Source organism: Pistacia vera, unplaced genomic scaffold (genome assembly GCF_008641045.1).
Source record: "Pistacia vera cultivar Batoury unplaced genomic scaffold, PisVer_v2 Contig40, whole genome shotgun sequence".
Lineage (NCBI taxonomy): Eukaryota > Viridiplantae > Streptophyta > Magnoliopsida > Sapindales > Anacardiaceae > Pistacia > Pistacia vera.
In genome coordinates, this window is record NW_022196224.1 from 656,965 (window position 1) to 679,666 (window position 22,702).

The 22,702-nt window shown below is 35.4% G+C and overlaps 1 pseudogene; it reads left to right on the forward strand.

Annotated features, from left to right (window-relative positions):
- The first annotated feature begins 11,729 nt into the window (after positions 1-11,729).
- On the forward strand, positions 11,730-15,704 carry LOC116141549 (annotated as a pseudogene).
- The last annotated feature ends 6,998 nt before the right edge of the window (positions 15,705-22,702 follow it).

Below are 22,702 nucleotides of genomic sequence, written 5' to 3' on the forward strand. Positions count from 1 at the left end.
ATTTAATATTATGTTATCCTCCGCTTTTACACATGGGTAGAGTTGTGATTTCAAAAAGAGTTAAAAGACTTTTTTCTACCAAAATAATGACTTAATGACACTTTTTCACCCATATACTTTTAAAATACTTCTTTACTATCCAAATTTATATTCTTATGTGAACAAAGAATAAACTTGTTTCAAGCTATTGGGACTTTTGAAGAGGAGAGGTCGATGAATCTTTTGGTGGTGGGAGTTTGAATTTTGGTGGTTGGAATCAATCAGAATTTGAATTGGAAGGAAGAGTGGTTGCGCAAACTCCAGTCACTTAATTGTTGGCAATTGACAGGGTCGACGGGAGCAGAATTTGAGGGGTTTTGGTGAGTGATGATCGGGAAAGAGAATGGTGGTGGTGTGGGGTCACAACGATGCCGAAGTTGAAAATGGAATATAAATTTGAGAAGTAAAGTAGTATTTTAAAAGTTTATGGGTAGAAAAGTGTCTTTAAGCCATTATTTGGGAAGGAAAAAGTAGTTTACTCCTCTAGAAAATAGTACACTGGTTTAAGGTAGATTTCAACAAAATTGATTTGCCTCTACTCTTTTCTCTCTCTTCTCTAAAAGACTAAGAATTACATGGCAAATTATATTAACCTCCTGAGGTTTCAGATTTTCTAAGATTACCACCACACATTTAAGAAACCCTTGAAAACCTCCCTCCAGTTTTCCACTTTCCTCAAATGCCTCTATTTTACATCATTTTCTAACTATTTTACATCGTTTTCTAACCAAAACCCAAAACTCCTATGGCGCGCCAGCATTCCCTAACCCAACGCTGCAACAAGCCCTCCACCCCTACAAACAGCCCCAACCTCTTCAAACTCACCACACCAGCACTACCCAACATATTGTAACACCTACTTCAAGTCCAATGAAAAATCGCAATTGCCGAGTTGTTGATAGTCGTAGCAAAGAAGAGAAGCCAGCCATTGCAACTAGTGATGCGGGTATGTCTCTTCAATTTGACAAGCGATCCTTCTATTTAGAGTGAAGGTGGATGGTGGTTGGGAGGTGCATTGGAACTTGTTGGAACCCAGATTTAAATGAAAGTAAAATAAACCAAGCTTTTGACATGGGGGTGTGGAAATCCGGTTAATTGAACATGATTGCCCACTTTTCAAACCGAACCAGTTTTTCGGTTCAAAGAATAATTTGAACCAAAACCGGACCGAATTATCCCTTGAACCAATTATTAACCGAACCGAATTATTTGTTCAGTTACCGATTAACCAATTTATAAACAGGTTTTAAAATACCTTTAATAAAATTTGAAGTTTGATTCTTTAGAATAGTAAGGACACCAAATGGGTGCCTCACAACTAGACCTGGCAAAACGGGTCTGGACCCGCGGGTCGGTCCATACCCGGGTAAAAAATATAGGGTACAGATCCAATAAATTAAACCCATTTTTTTGTGACCCGTACCCGTACCCGGTCCAATAAATCACGGGTCATATGGGTGAAGCTGCGGGCACCCGCGGGCACCCGTATTTGCCCTATTCAGTATCTCTGAATCCCTAAGTTTTTAATTTTTTATCACGCAGAGTCCAGAGATCACGCTCACGCCTCCCTCTCATGCTTCCCTTTCACAGAGTCACAGTCTCACTCTCATCTCAATATCTCATCTCTGATCTCTCAGTCTCAGATTGCGGCCGCATCTCATCAGTCATCACGAATCACGCTCACGCCTCCCTCTCACAGTCTCACTCTCATCTCATCTCAAATCACAAACCAAAACCATAGAGAGATGAAGAAAGCAGGGGCAGCAGAGAAAAAAAGGGTGCGAAGATCATCAGCAGCCTTTCAAAATGGCACCAGAGATCCCAGCAACGATACCCCACCTAGGGTTTTTCCCTCTCTCTTGCTTTGTCTTTACACTTTTCTGTGAAACGACACATATCCACATCTCGTTTCGTTGTTTTTGTTCTGTTTCCTGATCTGGGATTTTGTGTTCGTGAGGTTTTATGTAGGTTTAAATGTTTGTGTTATGATGGACATTTTTTATTTGGTGAATAAAGGTTGTGTTTTAATGCTTAATTGTTTTGAAAGTTTATGCCTTTGTGGGAAATGTTTGTGTTATTGTTTTGATCCGTATTTGTGGCGTTTAACGATTGAAAGAGGAGAAAGGAGATTAATTTGTTGGAGAAATTTTGATGTAATCATGCTTTGTTTCTGTGAATTTGAGGATTGTATGTGCGTTTGGTGGTGTTTTTTATTTTTATTTTTTGTTATTTTGTTTTTGGGAAGTACAGGTGATGGTTTTCATGTAGGGAAAAAATGGGCCCACCCGCGGGTCCACCCGTACCCGTATAGGGTAGGGCACGGGTCCAAAATATTGGACCCATATATATCGACCCGTATAAGAACCCGCACCCGTATGACCCGCACCCGTATAACCTAGACCGTACCCGGCCCACCCACCCGTTTTGCCAGGTCTACTCACAAACGTCGGTTTCAAATACCCCAAATCACAATCCAATAGCTTACATAACAATAGAGGTGAGCATGGGTAGCGAGTGAAACCGGAACAGAAACTTACTTGGAACTGACATTGTGCGGGTAGGTTCAAGTTCCAATTTTTTGGAAACGTTACCGTGGAGGTCCAATTTTGGTTCTTATATGTGCAAGAATTGGAATTGGAATTGGAATTGGAATCGGAATCAAAATCAAAATCGAAATCGAAATCGAAATCGAAATCGAAATCGAAATCGAAACTTGAAACGGGTACCTTGGCAGGTACCTGCCTGGATGCCCTAAATGGAATCTATCTTAGAACCAAGTCTATGTACCCGAGTAGGAACCTGTATTGGAACCTAAATTTAAATGAGATATTAGTAAAGAATTGGGGTTCTTTGTAAGTTTACATATAAAAAATTTAAGAAGGTCAAATGAGGCTGAAATATTATATAAAAAATAATAGTGTAACAATAACAATAATTAATCAAATATATATATACAATTAATTATACATATATACTTCATCATATAAAAAACTTTAATATACTATAATATTAAAGTTTCGATTAATTAAGTGTATAAATTATAATTGAAAGTAGGATTCAATTAAAAGTTTTTTTAATATTATTAAAAGGATCATTTTTTAATAAAATAATATATTTGATTGAATAATATTCAGTTATTTACTTCAATTATCAAGTTCTAAGTATATCTATAGTAATTTAGCAATTAATTAATTATATATGATACATTAATAAACGTTAATACATTATTAGTTAAATGATTACCTAATTATTAATTAATTATAAACATTAGTAATTTACTATATTACTTAATTAAATGATTAGAAATTTAATTAATTATAACATTACATTATAAACATTAGTAATTTATTATATTAATACATTACTTAATTAAATGATTTTAAATTTAATTAATTATAAAATTATATTATTACATTACTTAATTAAATGATTAATACATTATAGTATGTTAACTCATGCTTCGCGAGTCACAATATATTAAGAAATCATTAAAGAAACTTAAAGTTAGAGTTATGCTAATTATTTAATTAAATCTCAAACTCATATTAAATTGTTATTTAACTTTATTCTTTAGTCACAAATTCACAATTAATGTAATTTAACTTTATTTTCACTCGAGTAATTATAGATTATATAAATTTGTATTTTGGATAATAAGTTTACTAAAATTTAATTCCCCAAATTAATTCCATAACTATACTTTGTAAAAATATATATTATATATTTAGGGTTTCTTAATTTGTAGGAGTGTGTTTGTGTAATACCCAAGATATCAAATGTATGTTCCTAACTCAATAGTCTTAGATGTTAATTTTATGTAAAAAGCATAAATCTAATTAAGGGCAAAATAGTCAATTCATTTGGAATGGTATGATAAATATCCATAGAGAGGCTTAGGGGCAAAATGGTTATTTTGCCTATGGATAAGCATTGAAAAAGTCAAGGATGAGTAGGCTTCATTGCATCTAATAGCATTAATAAGTAATAATTATGTTAATGTGAAATGACCAAAATGCCCTTATATGAAGAATTAAGGACTTATGAGTTATACAATTAAAATAATTGGGCCAATGCATAATTTTGGAAAATAAATGAAATATTTTCCTATAAATGAGATGAAATTCGTTCAAGCCAAAGGAGAGAGCTTTCTTCAACATTTCTTCCATTTTCTCTCAAATCCCATGAAACAAGCTTTTTCTCTGGTTTTCAAGGAGTTTTGCATAATTTTTCAGGAGAACAAGATAGGAGCTTTGGATCTTCAATTAGAAGGGTTAAGGTAAGGATTAAAAACTTTAGTTTTGATGTGATTTGAGATTGAAGTAGATGTTGAGGTATAATGTTTTATATGTAGGATTAAGGTTAAAAGAAGTCAAAGGCAAAGGATTTGTTGGAGGAAGTCTTTAAAAAGGTAAGGAAGAACCTCCATGACTTTAGGGTTTATGCTAGGGTTTGTAGATTTTTATGAAACCTTAAAAAAGCTTTAAGGCATAGAATTAGTTGATGGCAAGTGTAGTTGAACTTATTTATTCTATTATTGCCTTGAATTCATTATACATATGAAGTTATTGCTATTTAGTTATGAGTTGTGATGTTTGATTGAAAAAATAGAGTATGGATACTGATTGTGGCAAAAATTGTAGTATTGGAGGCCACATGGTTGAATGGTTGCTATTAGAAGTGTTGATGTGTGTTGCATTAGCTTACAATGTTATAGCAATAATGGATGATTATGGGAAGAGATTTACACTTCCTTTAAGATGTTAACACTATTAGGGGAGGTTTATTTGACCATAAGTTAACTATTGGTTAATGTTAATAGGAATTGATGTGGCATAGTAAATATGAAAATTCGGATTTAGTGGGCTTAGGGGTTGTTGATACCCTGTCAGTATTTCAACCTAACTTGAGTTATAAAAATCGAAATGAGATGATTTTGAAGCATTAGAAAGCTAAACAAAGACCGTAACTTTTATGTTTAGTGGAGCCAATTCGTTTGAGAAGAGGATGGAAAATGCGCCAAAGCATAAACTGGTTATTAAGTTTAGATTTAACATAATCAATTCTTATGATTATGAATTGATTATTAATGTATTATTGTAAGTATGCATCCTTACTAATGTCTACCCATTAGTTAGATGATATTTGAAAGATATACATGGTCATGATGTAATACATGATTAATGTTATGAAATGGCATGAAGTTGCAATGTAATACATGTTTCAAGATGTATGTGAGCAAGAGGTAATGAAATGGATTGATAATCCATAGATGAATTTGAGGCTAGATGAATATATGCTTTAGATGCTAATTAACGCGTTAGCATATCTCGTATTCTGATTGAGGAAGATGAACATATGCTTTAGATGCTAAATAACGGTAAGCATGCTCTCGATGATATGAGCTCTAGATGAATTTGAGGCTAGATGAATTATGCTTTAGATGCTAATTAACGCGTTAGCTATATCTCATTTTGATTGAGGATGATGAACATGCTTAGATGCTAAAAAAAGCGTAAGCATGCCTCTCGATGATATGAGCTCTAGATGAATTTGAGGCTAGATGAATATATGCTTAGATGCTAATTCGCGTTAGTACTGATTGAGGAATGATGAACATATGCTTTAGATGCTAAATAACGCGTAGCATGCCTCTCGTGATATGAGCTCTAGATGAATTTGAGGCTAGATGAATATATGCTTTAGATGTAATTAACGCGTTAGTATTCTGATTGAGGATGATGACATATGCTTTAGATGCTAAATAACGCGTAAGCATGACTCTCGATGATATGAGATCTAGATGAATTTGAGGCTAGATGAAATATGCTTTAGATGCTAATTAACGCGTTAGCTATCCTCGTATTTTGATTGAGGAAGATGAACATATGCTAGATGCTAATAACGCTAAGATGCCTCGATGATATGAGCTCAGATGAATTTGAGGCAAATGAGAGAAAAGATAAATATATGTCTTAGATGTTAAATAACACATAAGCATGCCTCGATGATATGAGCTCTAGATGAATTGAGGCTAGATGTATGAAGTGCAAGTGATAAGAAAAGTCCGATGGCGGACGTTAAATTGTTTCATATGCATTTAGTGCATACATGAGTTATGAGTTATTTACATCATGAGATGATTTATACTCATGTTAGATGATTTTAGATGTTATGTCATGATATGTGATGTGTGTGTACACATTGATGTTTATATAGCCATGGGATAAATGATGAAAAGCATAAGAATTGTAAGAAAAAGGGAAGCACACTAGATGTAAAAGGTAGTGGTGTTAACAAATATGTTAAATAAGATCAAATAGTACATTTAGAATGAAACAGATCATTCCTTACTGAGCGATTAGCGCTCCCCCTTTCATTGTTGATTGCTTTGCAGGTAGACTAGAAGCGAGGGATGCTAGAGCAGCGGGACTACACGTGAGGGGAAATGATTTATTGTCATCTAGAGTGTTTTATTTGATATAAATAATGTAAATGATAAATTTGTTGAAATACTCTGGAAGCTTCCACCCTATAAATATGTTTTGATTGTGTAATTTCTTAAAGTTTGTAAATTATAAGTTTGGATCCTGCGTGACATTTTATATGCATGTTTTGGATATTATATTATTATTATTCTTATACAGATTTTTTAAATACAACTCGTTTTCAGACATGTATCTCGGGATTCTCATTGAGGGATATTCAGAGGATACCTGACTGGAGAGGGGTTTTACAGTTTGTAAAATTAAGGTGTGTTTGTTATTTTTTAAACTATTTTTTTTCCAGGGGGCGGCGGGGGGAGGGGGGGCTGATTTTTTATAGGGTATCTGGGTAAGGAATTGAAACCTATATTTTAGGTTTCGGTTACAAGAATCAAAGAATGAACTGAGAAACTTGCAGGGGCAGTTTTAGTTTCTCCAAAACGCAGGATACTTGGAACCGTGCACCCTGATAAAAAGCAAACCAACACTTGAGACACATAGAATCAGTTTTACTTAGTTTCAGATGAGACATCTTATAAACAAAAAAATAGAGCTTCCAAAAACAATCATACTTTAAAAATCTATCAAACCATTGAAGAAGAAGAAGGTTGAAGTTCGATCATGAGCTTCTCGCCTCTTACAAATCCAAATAGAAATGTTGTGAAGGAGAAGAAATGGAGAAGACGAAAAAGAAAAAAGAAGAGAAAGTGAAAGAGCAGAAGATGAAAAAGAAAAATAAAAAGTAGCGGAGCTGATCCAAGAAAAAGTGGAGTGGAAGTTGATGCACTTTGCTGACCTAATATCCAAGAAAAAGTGGGGGAAAAGTAGGGAGGATTTTCTTTACTCTGTTTTTTTTTTTTTAAAAGCCAGTTTGGGTTAACCGATTTGACATGGCCTTAAGCATCAACAAAAAGATCGGTTTGGTCATTTTTAAAAACCAAAACCGAATCAATTAATCTAAAAAATTGGTTTTTCGATTCAGTTTCCCAGTTTGGTTCAATTTGATTTTTCGTCTTTTTTTTTTCAGCCCTAGTTTGGTATATTAGTTGGTCGACTTAACAATTCTCTTCTTTGAATGCTTCCTCATCTCTATGTGGTTTATAAAGCACTACTGTCACTTTTCAAGAATTTGAATAGCTCCTACTGTTGACTATAAACCCTTACTAAATTCAAAAGTTGAAAACAAAATTTTTTTTTTTTTTTCAAAAGTCTTTACCATTGAATTTTTAAAACCAACTGAAAAATTTAATATTAAAAAACCTCTGCTTTCATTGAAAGTAGGTAAATTTCAATGAAACTGATTTGCCTTTATCCTTTTTGTCTCTCTTATCTCAAAAGACTAAGAATTAGATGGCAGACTACAGTGCTCTGCCCTCCCGAGGTTTCAGAGTTTTTAAGTGTACCACCACGCATTTCAGAAACTTTTAAAAACCTCCCTCCAGTTTTCCCCTTTCCTCAACTACCTCTCCTCTACACCGATTTCTACTTAAAGCCCAAAACTCCTGCCGGACGCCAGCATTCCCTAACCCAACGCTGCGACAAACCCTTCACCCCCACAAGCAGCCCCAACCTCTTCAAACCCATCACGCCAGCACTACCCAGCATACTGCAACACCCCACTTCAAATCCAACGAAAAATCGCAATCGCCGAGTTGTTGATAGTCGCAGCAAAGAAGAGAAGCCAGCCACTGCAACTGGCGATGTGGGTATGTCTCTTCAATTTGGCAGGCGGTCCTTCTATTTAGAGTGGAGGTGGACGGTAGTTGGGAGGTGCATTGGACTGATTATCTGGAAGTGGATTGAAAACAAAGCGATAGTAATTGATAATACTAATGAAAATGCGGAAACCAACTACTTGGGGATGAATCAAAGACAGCATTGTGGACATTTCAAATTTTCTGTTGAAAAACGTTGTAAAGGGAGGAATTCAAGAAAAGTGGAAACCAAAGTCAAAGAGGAGGCTTTTCAGAATTTCTCAAACGTATGGTGGTTATTTTAGGAATACTGAAACCTCAGTGGAGGTATTTAATAATAAGCCTAATTACATTTAAGTTCTTCCCTGAGCCGCCCGCAAATGTTGATTAAACTGGTGGGTCCTGAGCGTAGTCAAAAAAAGTTGCATCCAAATCCATTTTCTCTTATTCTGATTGGACGGATGTATATTTGCTGCCTACATTGAAGACCCTTTTATAATATTCAAAAGGAACTTTACAGATATTCCTTGCTTGCGGTTCTCAAAATCCCCTGGTCAACTGCGTGTTCGAAAGGTTAAGCAAAGCGCGCGTACAGACAAAGAAACAAGAACATAAATGAGACAATATATCAAAACTACTAACTCTGAAGATTTAAGGTTTCTTTGATAGTAATAGCAATGCCTCCCATCTCTTACCTTATGTTCTTCACTATCTTTCAATTCTTATTCTTAGTTCTGGCCTTGGCTGTACAAGAAGATGGAGGCAACCCCAGATGTAAACCTTTTGATTGTGGAACTCTGGGACCCGTAGGTTTTCCCTTCTTCAATGGAACCAATTCTGATTGTGGAATATGGAAGATGAGAAGTGTGAAACAAGTCCGAGGATTCAGCTAACAAAGATTGGCCATGGTTTATGTTACAGCTATCTCTCAGACTAAACACTCACGCTTCAAGAAAACAGTACATTTACAACGAATCCTTTGAAACACTGTGCCTACAGAAACTGGCCTTCCAAGGTCTCCTATTATCTCTGTTGAACCATACAATCAAACCTTCTTCAGTGTCCAAAAATAGAACTTATGCAAATTCAGCGCGTTCTGCGAAGGGTCGAAACACTTCCATATTGGCTTCCAAAACGGCTCAACTGATGATGAATTCCGAAGAAATAATACTGATTGTTCGATGACTCAATCCAAGAACAAGACTCAAAAGGGTGTCACTTCTTCAATTTGTACAACTGGTTGGTTCCGTCTTCAACTGAATGTACCAGAGAATGTATTGAGTGTTTAGAAGAGGAGGCCACTGTATTGACAACCAGGGAAATTTTCAATGTTCAGAAGAACCAATTTCAAGAACAGGTACAAAAAATTACAGTAATACTTGAATACATGCATGTTTCATAAATATTCATGAGCAATCATTGTGTGAAGTTAATTTTAACAATGCTAAAAAAAAAAAAAAAAAAAAAAAATTAAATAAAATTAATCTGGATATTTTTATTGAGGAAGCCACAAAGCTGCTTAGAATGTTACAGCACGATCTATATTCAGTCAGAAGAGCAGCTTTATCAGTTACTTTATGAGATTGTCAAGAATTTTGGAGCTGCAGATCTCTATTTTCTTGTTCTTATACTAAAAACTAGTTCTTGTAACTATTTTGTGCAGGAGATGGAAAAAAAACATTGAAGCTAGGCCTAGCCATAGGTAAAGTTATAAATATCAAAAATTTGAATTCAGAGTAGTGTTCAATAAGTCCACTGATACCTCAGGATCATTTAAAATTCATTTGCTGCACATTAGGTATGGAATCGGAGCTTTAGCAATCGATGTGGGTTCTGTTTGTTATTCGCCATCTCAAGAAACATAAATTTACTTCTACAGCTTCAATTCGAATACATTCCTTCCGATCCCTCTCGAAATCAGAGCTGGATTCGGCGGTGTCTGTGGAGTCCCAGTATTCTCCTACAAAGAACTTGAGAAGCCACTAATAATTTAGTCCTGAGAAAGAAACTTGGAGATGGAGGCTTTGGAAGAGTATACTATGGTAAGAAGCTAAACAATTTATGTTTCGTGAAGTTTATAGGTAGAAAAAAAAAAAAATCTAACTGATTGCTAAATGGCTATTGATCCCTTGCAATCAGCAAAACTAAAAAGCGGGCGAGAAGTTGCAGTGAAGCGTTCACGAGCACAACTACAGAAAGTTGGAGCAGTTTATGAATGGAATTGAGCCCACTGTTTGCGTCACAAAAAATCTGTGTGTCCTTTATGGCTGCACTTCACGTCACAGTCCGCAGGGTCTCCCCTTGTGTATGAATACATTCTAATGGAACTGTTGCTGATCATCTTCATGGGGAAAGAGCGGAGCGGTTCACTTCGTGGTCTATTCGTATGAAAATTGCAGTAGAAACGGCTGGCGCATTGGCATACTCCATGCTTCTGATATCATACACCGCGATGTGAAAACTAACAACATTCTACTTGACAACCGCTTCAGTGTAAAAATTGCGAGATTTTGGGCTTTCACGATTGTTCCCTAGTGATATAACTCATGTCCAACAGCTCCACAAGGAAGTCCAGGCTATGTGATCCTGAGTATCATATGTGTTATCAATTGACGGATAAGAGTGATGTTTACAGCTTTGGAGTTGTCCTCATTGAGCTTAATCATCAATGCTGCTGTCGATATGAATAGGCACAAAAATGAGATTAATTTGGCTTACTTAGCAGTAAACAGGATTCAGAATTCTGCAATTGAAGAGTTGATGACCCATGTCTTGGATATCAGTCAAAATGAAGAGTTAAAAGGATGACAACTCAGTTGCAGAGCTGGCCTTTCTATGTTGGCAACAGAACAAGGAAATGAGACCGCCATGGATGTAGATTGGAGGAATTGAGAGAATTGAAAGTGAAGAGTGCAAGCCAAAGAATTTAACAATGAAAGAGGTGTTGAAGAGCATGCAACCAGCAGCTTCATCACCAGATTGTGATGAGTCTTCCTTGCTGAAAATATAGGCGGTCAACTACATCTGTTACGCAAACTGGACTAGTGGTGACATACATCTAGTGCCAGTTGTTAAGGTTTTTGCTGCCTGATCCACAACGTGGATAATTAAAATATGTTGTAGCATTTGGGTATCTATTTCAGATTCACATAACGTATCACCCGAGATTATTTTAAGTTTCATGCAAACGTCCTTTACTCAAAACATGTTTATGTAAAGAGAAAACTCAGGATCTTATTCGCTAACGAGGTAGAAACACACATTACAAGAGAGTTGTTTCTTGTATTTCTTTCTAAGGCTCTGTAATTGTATATTGTATTCTAGTGTTTATATTGTAGATATTTTTCAATATAGAAGACTAAACTTGAAAAGTCACAATCTGTCCGTTCCTTACCGCTGGTGACAACTTTTCTTTAATTATAAACATAAAATGACACTAAAAAGGACGTTTCTGGCATTAAATAAAATCCTTTCATTCTTATCACTTCTCCACAACATGCAAGCCAGCGAAAAAATGACCTTAAGTCAGTCAATAGTTGACCAGAGGTTGGTTAAAATGGGGGCAATTTGATGCCATGTTAACAGTTATTTTTGAACCTTGTTCTCAGGATGTTTAACATATCGTAAAAGTTTTGGTTGCGAATTACTTGGTAAAGACAAGATTCTAGGTTTTCATATTATTCAAACTCAATAAACTTAGAATTCTTCCTGATGGTATCTGTTACAAATGTTTTCCAATCTTTTAAAACTATACGTAATTAGCATGTTTCTAAAGAATTGTGATAAACAAAAAAGATAAGAGAACTTTTTCTTTTTCTCAGTATTGTAAGAGCCACATCCATTCAGTATGAGAATAGTGGATGGTTTATTAAACTTTGGGTTTTCTCCCTTACAATTAGCTCTACATTGGGTTTGCAACTATTGGTAGCGCTCATAACGGGCCTCGTAGCCGAAAAGGGGCTTGGAAAACCTGCCTGGGAAAATGAATTGTTAACACAGGCAGAAAGTCCAAAAGTTTTCCCATCACTGGACATTTATGATTTAGAAACTGTCCCCACTTTCTGTTTACAAGTCTGATGCCTTCCTAATTCCAAGTCAACTGCGTGTTTTAGAGGGAAAATACAGTAAACATATTATAGATAAGAGAACTCGAGTGATATTTGCTAACTTTCAGTTTTTAGAATGTGTATCTCTTATCTTGTGTTTTCTTTATCTCTCATATTACTTTTTGTCAAGGTCAAGATGCTAAAAACTCCAACCCAAGATGCCATCTTGGTTCAGTTGTGGTGTTCTCGGCAATATAAGCTTCCCTTCTCCAATGAAACATATCCTCATTGTGGGTTCTTGAAAGTGGTAGGCTGCACAAAACAAGTTCAAAGAATTCGGTGGGGAAAAATTTACCATGGTTTTACGTTACAAGTATCTCTCAAGATAGTTCGCTTGTGCTTCGAGATCAACCAGAATATGAAAAGCCTGCGGGAAACCATAGCTGTTGAATCCTTGAGAAATTTTATCGTTCCAGCTCTGATTTTATCTCTTTTGGAGTAAACAATCAAACCTTTTACAAGTGTCCCAGCAAGCCTTCCGTGCTCCCGTAGATTACTCTTCGATTTGCCGTGACTCCAACCACTCCATTCTCTACTACAGCGGCTCAAATAATCAGAATCCATCAAAGTTTAGTTCTAACTGTTCACTTATCCCGTTCAAAATCAAAAGACTCAAAAAGGTCTTCAATTATTTATTATACACCGGTTGGTTCCGGCTACGAGTGAATGTAACCGCAGAATGTCGTGAGTGTGTCTGATGGGGAGGCAATGTCAAATTTATGAGGGGAAATTTCATTATCTAAATGCTATAACAGATAAAAAAGGTACTAGAACTTTACGTTTTGGTTCTTGTTTGAGGTTAATTCTTTAATAGCATGGCTCAAAATTGATGCTTTTCTTTGATTTTGAGGCCTTTGTCCCCTCCCCACCTTTGTTTGGGAACTCAGACAGCTAAACAGAATGTCATTTGTATGATGTTGTATGAATGTGATGAAGAGATCAGTAATTTTTTGTTTTGTGAACTGATGGAATGTATTTGTAACTATTTTTTCCAGGGGACGGGAAATCACCATTGAAGCTAGCCCCAGCGCAGTAAAATAACTCTTGATCAGCTCTTATAACCATGAAAAATTCTGATTTAGACTAGTGTTTAGTCAGTCCATTGATGTCTCTGGATCGTTTGAATTTCTTTGCTGCATGTTCCTTGACTGTATTTTATGGTTTACCTTTGAAGAAGTGTCAAGGGTGCTGATCAAGAAGTTTATAGCTCTTCTTTTTGCTAATTAGGTGTGGAATCGGAGCAGCAACCATCCTTATTGCGTATCTGTTTGTTATTCAGCATCGCACGGAACAAAAATTTATTTATCGAAGCTTCAACTCAAGATTCATTTCTACCGATCCCTCCTCAAATTCAGAGGTGGAAGATTGCAGCGTCTGCTTTGGGGTCCCAGTCTTCTCCTACAAAGAACTTGCAGAAGCCACTTATCATTTTAATCTTGAGAATGAACTTGGGGACGGTGGATTTGGAAGAGTATACTATGGTAAGAAGCTGAACAATGTATGTGTCTGTTGAATGTTTTTAGAATTATATATATAATTACTAGAGAAAAAAGATTAGAAGAAGAAATAAATGGTTGCTAAAATAGCCTATTTGATACTTGCAATCAGCAAAACTTCGAGACGGATGTGAAGTTGCAGTAAAGCGCTTTCATGAGCACAACTACAGAAAATTTGAACAGTTTATGAATGAAATTGAGATCCTCACACGTTTGCGCCACAAAAATCTTATGTCACTTTATGGCTGCTCTTCGCTTTACAGTCAGCAAGGTTTACTCCTGGTGTATGAATTCATTCCTAATGGAACTGTTGCTGATCATCTTCATGGGGATAGAGCAAAGCCTGATTCACTTCCGTGGCCTATTCGTATGAACATTGCAATAGAAACAGCTAGTGCATTGGCTTACCTCCATGCTTCTGATATTATACACCGTGATGTGAAAACTAACAATCTTCTTCTTGACAACAGCTTCAGTGTAAAAGTTGCAGACTTTGGGCTTTCCAGATTGTTCCCCACTGATGTTACACATGTCTCAACCGCTCCACAAGGATCCCCTGGCTATGTTGATCCTGAGTATCATCTGTGTTACTAGCTAACTGATAAGAGTGATGTTTACAGCTTTGGAGTTGTCTTGATTGAGCTCCTTTCATCAATGCCTGCAGTTGATATGAATAGGCACAAAGATGAGATTAATTTGGCTAATTTAGCCATAAACAGGATCCACACTTGTGCAATTGAAGAATTGATTGACCCATGTCTTGGATATCAATCAGATGATGAAGTTAAAAGGATGATGACTACAGTTGCAGAGCTGGCCTTTCTATGTTTGCAACAGAACAAGGAAATGAGACCTTCCATGGAAGTGGTATTGGAGGAATTGAAGAGAATTGAAAGTGAGTGTGCAAGCCAAAGAATTTAAACAATAAAAATGAAGTGTTGAAGAGCATGCAACCAACAGCTTCATCAACAGATTGTGATGAGGCTTCCTTGCTGAAGAATATCAGGCTGTCACCTACATCTCTGTCATCAGAGTGGGCTAGTACATTTACATCTAGTGTCAGTTGTTAAGGTTTTCACCTATATCCATGTATCTTAAATCTTAAGCATGTATCTTAAGAGTTGTTGACAAATAAAATAAGATAGAAAAGATCCTTTTTCTTATTTTTTTCAGTCCAAAAGTTTTCCCATCACTAGACATTGATGATTCAGAAACTGTCCCAACTGCACTGAACAAGTTCCGAGTATTAATCTGGAGAAGCATTGGCCAAAGTTTTATGTTGTAAGCATCTCTCAGGATAATACGATCAGGCTTCAAGATCGGCTAGAATATGACAAGTCTTCAGGCGACCATTTAGCTGCAATGAATCCTTCAAGAATTTGACCCTGCCCAGCTCCACTTTCATCTCTTTTGAAATCAATCAAACCCTGTTCAATTTGTTGGTAAAGCCCTAACTTAAAATAAACTCTATGGGCTCTCTCTCAGTTATGGTTTGGGTCACCTTCCGCATGAGGGAAACCCAAGCCCAACACAATTGTTCCCGTGACAGATCCCCCAAAAGGAATGTCCTCAGTGTCATAAGAGAGGTGGCGAATGTCAAATTGACAAGGAGAAATTACACTGTTCATCAAATGCTATAACAGGTATTGTAAATATTTCTCAGTTTCTTGATGAAGGTTAATTCTTTAGTTGCGTGGCTAAAAATTAATGCTTTTGTTTGAATTTGGTTAGCCTCAGCCCCCTCCTCACCTTAGCTTGGAGGAACTGAGAAATATAGCTTAATATGTCACAAGAAGATGTATATTTAGTTTACAGTTTCAATTTTTCTGTTATTTCTTGAAAGAAAATAATGTACCAACAAAATATTTCCAATTGAATAAATTTGTAAGGAGCAAAACCTTGAGCAAATATGTCTGAAACAACAATCAAATTCATAAGAGACACAAGCAATTTTACGTGAAAAAACCTCTTTGATATGAAGAGATAAAAAACCACGAGATCGAATGATCCACTTAAATCCATTATGATAAAAAAGTGTTTACAACAGCCACAAATCATCAACGGTATTCCATGCAAAATTTAAAGCTTTATAACAACTTTAACAAAATGAAATACACAAAAGAGTTACGAAAAGATAAGAGTAAAATCACCAGCAGAGCAACTGAAATGCAAGTTATATAACTCCAAACTCAGCCGTTAAAATCGAAAACTAACTGTCCAGATTGAAGAGCCAAATGTCATCTGCATTTTGACCAAAAATCAGGTTGACCAGACTAGAATGACCTTCCGATCGTTAGGTTGAAGAATGACCGATGGACTAAAAATTTTTTTAGCTCAACTCTTTGATTTGATTGTATTTCAAGAGACAAAACTCCATAAAAAAGATGGCTATCACAAAACTGACCGTTGGATGTGAAGATCTTTCCGTCAACAACAACACTCTGAAATTTGACCAAAAATGAAGTAAGATTCACCGTTGGATCGTCGCCAAAATAACTTGGTATAGCTACCTCTTTTTCACTTCTGCATATTTTGTGTCAATGAACAGTATCCTATTTTTCACACTATTCATCCACTAAAAAAAAAAAACTAATAAAGTTGCTATATTTTTGGGCTTTAGGATTTTGGGCCATCCTCTCCACATGAGGGAAACCCAAGCCCAACATTTCTATGATCATGTCGAGAATATGGATGATGAAGATAATGGCTTCGTTTGGTTCACAATTGGGTGTTTTTGGGAAAAATTTTCTGAAAAAAGTTAAAAAAAAGTTGAATTGGGCGGGTATTACGATGTAGGATTTATAAATTAATAAAATACCCCCTATATTTGTTTATTTACAAAACACCCCCTATAATAAAATCTTAAAAGTTAACAAAAACACCCCCAACCCAATGTCAAATACGGACAGCCGGCCACCACCGCCGGAGGGTGGCCGGGTTCACCGTATTGGAGCATGACCGGCTGGATCTTGCCGGTCGTGCACCGATATGGCCTTTGCCGGCTAGATCTACGGCCAGATCTGGCTGTATTTTCTCGTCAACGACGACCAACAAACGGTCGTCGTTGATGGTCAACGACGATGGTTTGTTGGTCGTCGTTATAAACCGTTACGGCCAAAGATCTGGCCGTCAACGGCCAGATCTTTGGCCTTAGATCTGGCCTTTTCCGGCCAGATCCACCGTGGATCTGACCGGAAAAGGCTAGATCAGCGTACTACCGGCCAGATTCAGCCGGTAGTGCGCCATCCTAATAGATTCTGGCCATTTTCCGGCAGTGGTGGCCGGAATCTGGTAAATATGAATTATTGGGGTGTTTTTGTAATTTTTAAAAAAATATTTAGGGTTATTTAATTAAATTATCAAATTTAAGGGGTTTAAAAAAAGTTGAATAATATTGGGAGTAGTATTCCCAAAAATCAAAATTTTTGGGTATTTTACTGTTTAACTTTTTTGGGAATACTAAAAGTAGTATTCTGAAAATTGAAACAAACGAAGCCAATAAATTTTAACTATTTTTAAGCCAATCCTTTGGAACTATTTTTGCGGATTTAAAAAAAAAAAAAAAAAAAAACTGAATCTAGTCCTAGGACTAGGCAAGGCACTTTTTAAACCAAATCAAACATATGAATGTTATAATGTATTTATGTGGTTGGACTTTCTTTTTCCTTGAACTAGCTTTTAGGATGAATGTTACTCCAATTCATTTTATCGTGGTATTAGAGCTACTCTTGTTATGGATGGGTAGGTCCTGATCGATTACGCTACCCTCAAGTGGCGGGTGGGTTGTGATCGATTATGCTCAAGTGAGCTTGGATACTGTAGATATTTTTCACTAATGGAACACTAAACTTTGAAAAGACGAAATCTATTCCTTTCCTTTCACCTCATGTAAACTTTTCTTTTGTAACACAAAATAAAAGTGACACTAAAAAAGATGCTTTCTGGCATTAGATTAAATCATTTTCACCTTCTTATCACTTACTCCAAAGATGTAAGTCAATTAGAAAGCAGACTTTCAGTCAGTTCATAATTTATTAGAAGTTTCGTTTAGAGCTGGACAAGGACCAGGTTTAATTGGTCCTGAGTCTAGGCCCAATGGTACCGATCCCAAATTGGGACAGGTCTTGAGCCCATGAAATTTTTTAAGGCTTGGACTGATCCCTAGGATTAGTCATGGGCCCATAGGACTGGTCCTATAGGATTAAAAATTTTTAATATGCCCCATAATACGTAAAATTTCATTTTAACCCGTATATTTATTGTCTATTTTGTATAAAATAGTGGGATTTTAGATATTTACCAAAGGCTTAAACAAAATTGGGTGGGAAAAGGGGGTTTGAGAGCGGTCCTAGGCTCGAGCCTTAGAGGAGGGACTGAACCTGGGCCTGAGCCCTCCTCCATGAGCCTGGTACGATTTGGGATGACTGATGATAAGAGCTTGAAAATACACATTTACTTAGTGGTCTATGGGGATTATTTGTGAGAAATTAAGCTTAATTTGGTAAAGTTGCTTAATTTTTTCATAATTGTCTTTTATGGGATCATGAGTGTGTTTGAGTGTTTTTTAGGTTATTAATGCTAAATGTTATGCTCAGAAGAAGAATCATATCGGCAAAAAATGAGTGATGAGTAGAAACAAACGGAACAAGAATTGGGTTGAATTGAAGAAGTTATGGAGCTTTGAAGCAAAGAGGAGACTCTGGATTACGCTCCAGTTTAAGCATGTCTTGGTATTTCAATAATATCTCGAGCTCTAGGCCTTGGATTAAGATGATTCTTTGACTATTGGAAAGTTGATTCAAAGGGATACATTTTATATGCTTACCACTTCTCTAGATTCCATCGTTATCATGCTAAAAAATCATTTTTAAAGTACGGAGGAATGATGCAAGATTTGAACTAAAGGAGAAGAAGTTATCATTGTGCGCAGCACACTTTGTCCAGAATCGACCGTGCCGCAACACAGTGCCGGGGCACAATCATGACAGTTATGAATTTTTCTTTCGTTTTTTATTAGGAAAATAGGGTTAAGAGTCCTAAACAAAATAGAATTAAAGAAAATAAAACCCTAACCCTTATGAGATATTAAGAGAAGTCTTTTAGCATTATTTTAGAGTAGTGATGGCAATGGGCTGGGTACCCCTTGGGCCAAGCCCAAGCTCGACCTCATAACAAAGGCTCAAGTCCGGCTCAACGGGCTTTTTGTAACCTCAGGCTCGGCCCAAACCCGCCTATTTTTATAATGTGAATTTTTAAATATTAATAAATTTCATTTTTTTATATTTTTAATTCTAAAAACAATTTTTAAATGTTAATTTATTTTTGAATACTCACTAAATATATAAATAACTTTCCACAAAGTGTATCCATCATCCATGTAGGGTTTGGGGAAGATGAGTATATATATGTAGAATAATCTTGTAATTAAATATATAGTATAAGGGTAATTTAATATAATTAATGCTAAAATTGTCGGGCTGGGTCGGGTCCAGCCTGAAGACATACCCAGGCCCGACCCATACCCGAGGTCAGGCCTTAAAATCAGGCCCAAGCCCAAGCCCAAGCCCGCGAACATCGGGTAAAGCCCGACCTTTTTGGGACATGCCGGGTTGGGTACCAGAAAATATCGAGCCCATTGCCATCTCTATTTTGGAGATTCTTGGGAGAGAATAAGAGAAGAAAAATCTGTAGAGAAGAAAAGTGACAAAATTTCTGAAGCTTTGATTCACAATATAGGGAAGTTTTTCTTGTTTCTTTCTTATAAACTCATCTTGATTATTTTAATAAAGATGATTGTTTCTTTCGTGTTTATTATGAACTAACTTTATTTTCCAAGGGCTAAGATGTAGCCCAATCTCTTGATTATGTATTGAGTTACTTATATTGATTCATTAATATTTCTTCCTAAGTTTTATTCTTATGTCTCATGCTTTTGATTCTTAAGAACCCTAGAATTGAATGAACTAATGGACTATGTTGAGATCGAGAGATGAAACTTAGTTGGTCTACGGTAGTAAAATCATAGGTTGAGTGAGTACTAGAGATAGGTTACCATGATTTGTGAGATTTTGATAAACTCTACAGAGCGTAATAATCTCCAATTGCTTAAATCTGATTAGAGATAATTTAGGTTAATAATTAGGGGTTAATTTGATAATTGGTCAAAAGAAAGTTATTAGAAATTTAAGGAGTTTGACCTATAGGAAGAGCTTAATAAAATTATCATAAGTGATCAATATATATGAATAAGAGTTAGTGTGAAATCTATATCCTAAGAACATCTTTAGTGGTACTCTTTATTTTGAAGAGCATCTTTCATATAAATAAAGAGCATCTTCATTAATTTTTAAATATAAAGAACACAATTTTTATTTAAATTCAATAGATTCTTTAAATTTAATGAAGCTATTCTTTATTTTTAAGAAAGAGACTTAATGGGAGAGAGAATTAATAAATAAAATGCATAGGAACTTATAGTTTACTAATTAAAATTATGATAGAAAGTGAAATTTGACTCTCTAAATGTGGAGAGTCAAACTCACTCTCTAATTTATATTTTAAAGATAAAGAGTCTGTTGGACTCTTATTTTTATGGATAAATTCTTTATAATAAAGAGTTTTGATCATAAAGAGTCATTTGAATATGTTGTAAGTCTAGTCATCTTGCTTTAAACTCAAAGATTTATTTTAATTGTTTTCTTTTAAGTTTCTTTTAATTTCAATTGTTAATTTTTTAATTTATGTTTTACTTAATACAATTTAGATTGATTAAATAGTAATAAAATAGATTATTTTGGTAAATGATAATAGTTATTCTCTTCTGTTCAACATTCATATTTTTACGCTTTATTATTTGCATAATTTTGAACACTTGTAAAAATTCACAATCGATCATTTTGGGTCGGAGCCCAAATTCCCACCTCTAGTTTAGTTAGTTAAATAGCTGTAACCTCATGTCTAATGTTTTCCCATCACTGGACATTTATGATTTAGAACTGTCCCAAACTTTCTGATGTCTTTACAAGTCTTCGCTTTCTACTTTCCAAGTCAACTGTGTGTTTTAGAGGATAAACAACTGAAATATCACAAATGAAATAAAAATTGAAAATTAAGAAAATAATTTAATATGAAAGAAAACCCACCGCCACCCGGAAACCAAGCAACCCTACGGGCTAAAACAAAACCCAAAACTCCTTCGGCGCGGCAACACTCCCTAACCCAACGCTGTGACAAACCCTCCGCCCCACAACTTCTTCAAACCCACCACCCCAGCACTACCCAGCATACTGCAACACAACACCCCTCTTCAAATCCAACGAAAAATCGCAAGCGCCGAGTTGCAACACCCCACTGCAACTGGCGATGTGGGCATGTCTCTTCAATTTAGCAGGCCGTCCTTTTATTCAGAGTGGAGGTGAGCCGTGGTTGGGAGGTGCATTGGACTAATTTTGTGAATTGAATCTTCGTGGATTGAGTTTTGATGGTTATAGGTTTTTTGCTTTTGTTTCTGTGATTTTCTGGAAGTGGATTGAAACCAAAGCGATAGCAGTTGATAATACTGATGAAAATGCGAAAACTAATCGGGCGCTAGAGGATGAATTAGAAGTTGAATTGGCTTCCTCGTTACTTTGATTTCAGTTTCAGATGTGTCGATGAAACAAAGACACGGTTGAATCTAAAGCAGGTTCACCCTGCTAAGTTTACTTCATTTGTTTTAGGATTTCGATATTTTTTCTTAAAATTTAGTTTTTAATTTTTCAATTTTGGAAGGGTGCATTTGATGGAGAGAATATTGTATTATTGAGAATGTTATATTAAATAAAAAATATATTATGAATATTATATTAAATATGTTTTTTAAGATTGAAATAAATTAATGTGTATATTATATTGATACGTTTGGATTGAAAGAATATAATCATGAGTATGTTAAATAGAAATTATCTTTCTATTTTGAAGTTATTATTTATTAATATTGTTTAGATTATTATTTCAACCTTTACGATTTAAAGAATTTACTAAAATACCACTATAATAAAAGTTTAAAAATTAAAAAAAAAAAAAGATTCCTTAGTTTTGAATTTTGATTAGTCCCTCACCCGGGTTTGTACTTTAGAGGAAGTTAATCAGCTACTTAGCTCATCACAGCATTAGTTCAGATAGGTAGATTTATCAACTGTTTTATAGACATATTTTGATGATGCAGATAACTCTTCTCCTTCTTTTAAAACTAACACTTTGTAACTATTTTTGCAGATGGGAAATCTTTTTGAATCTGGGTCTGGCAATAGGTAATGTATCTCTTTAATCAATGTTTTTAATATCCATAATTCCAGCTCTGTCATAAGTTCCTGTTCAACCTTAGGTATTTTTCAATAGTGGAACCTAAACTTTGAAAGTCAAAGTCTGTTCCTTTCCTTCCACATGGTGGAATTTTTATTTTATTTTGACATCTTCAATAATTCAACATAATATGAGCATCATAAATGGCAGTAAAAAAGACGCGTTCTGGTATTAAATTAAATCATTTTCACCTTCTTATCACTTACTCCAATAAAAAAGTAGAGTTTCAGTCAATTGATAATTGGCCAGAAGTTAGTGAGTTAAATGGCGGCAACTTGATGTCTATGTTAAACAGTTAATTTTTTAAACTGCGGTAAACATAAGAATTGTAAAATAAGATAAATATTATTCTTTTTTCTTATTTTTTCAGTCACACGCACGCCGGTCCAAATGTTTTCCCATCACTGGAAATTTATGATTTCCTGTTTGAAAAAAACCTAGATGTCAATTTGTATGATGTTGTTATGAATTGTGATGAAGCAGATCAGTAATTTTTTGTTTTGTGAACTGATGGAATTGTATTTGTAACTATTTTCCAGGGG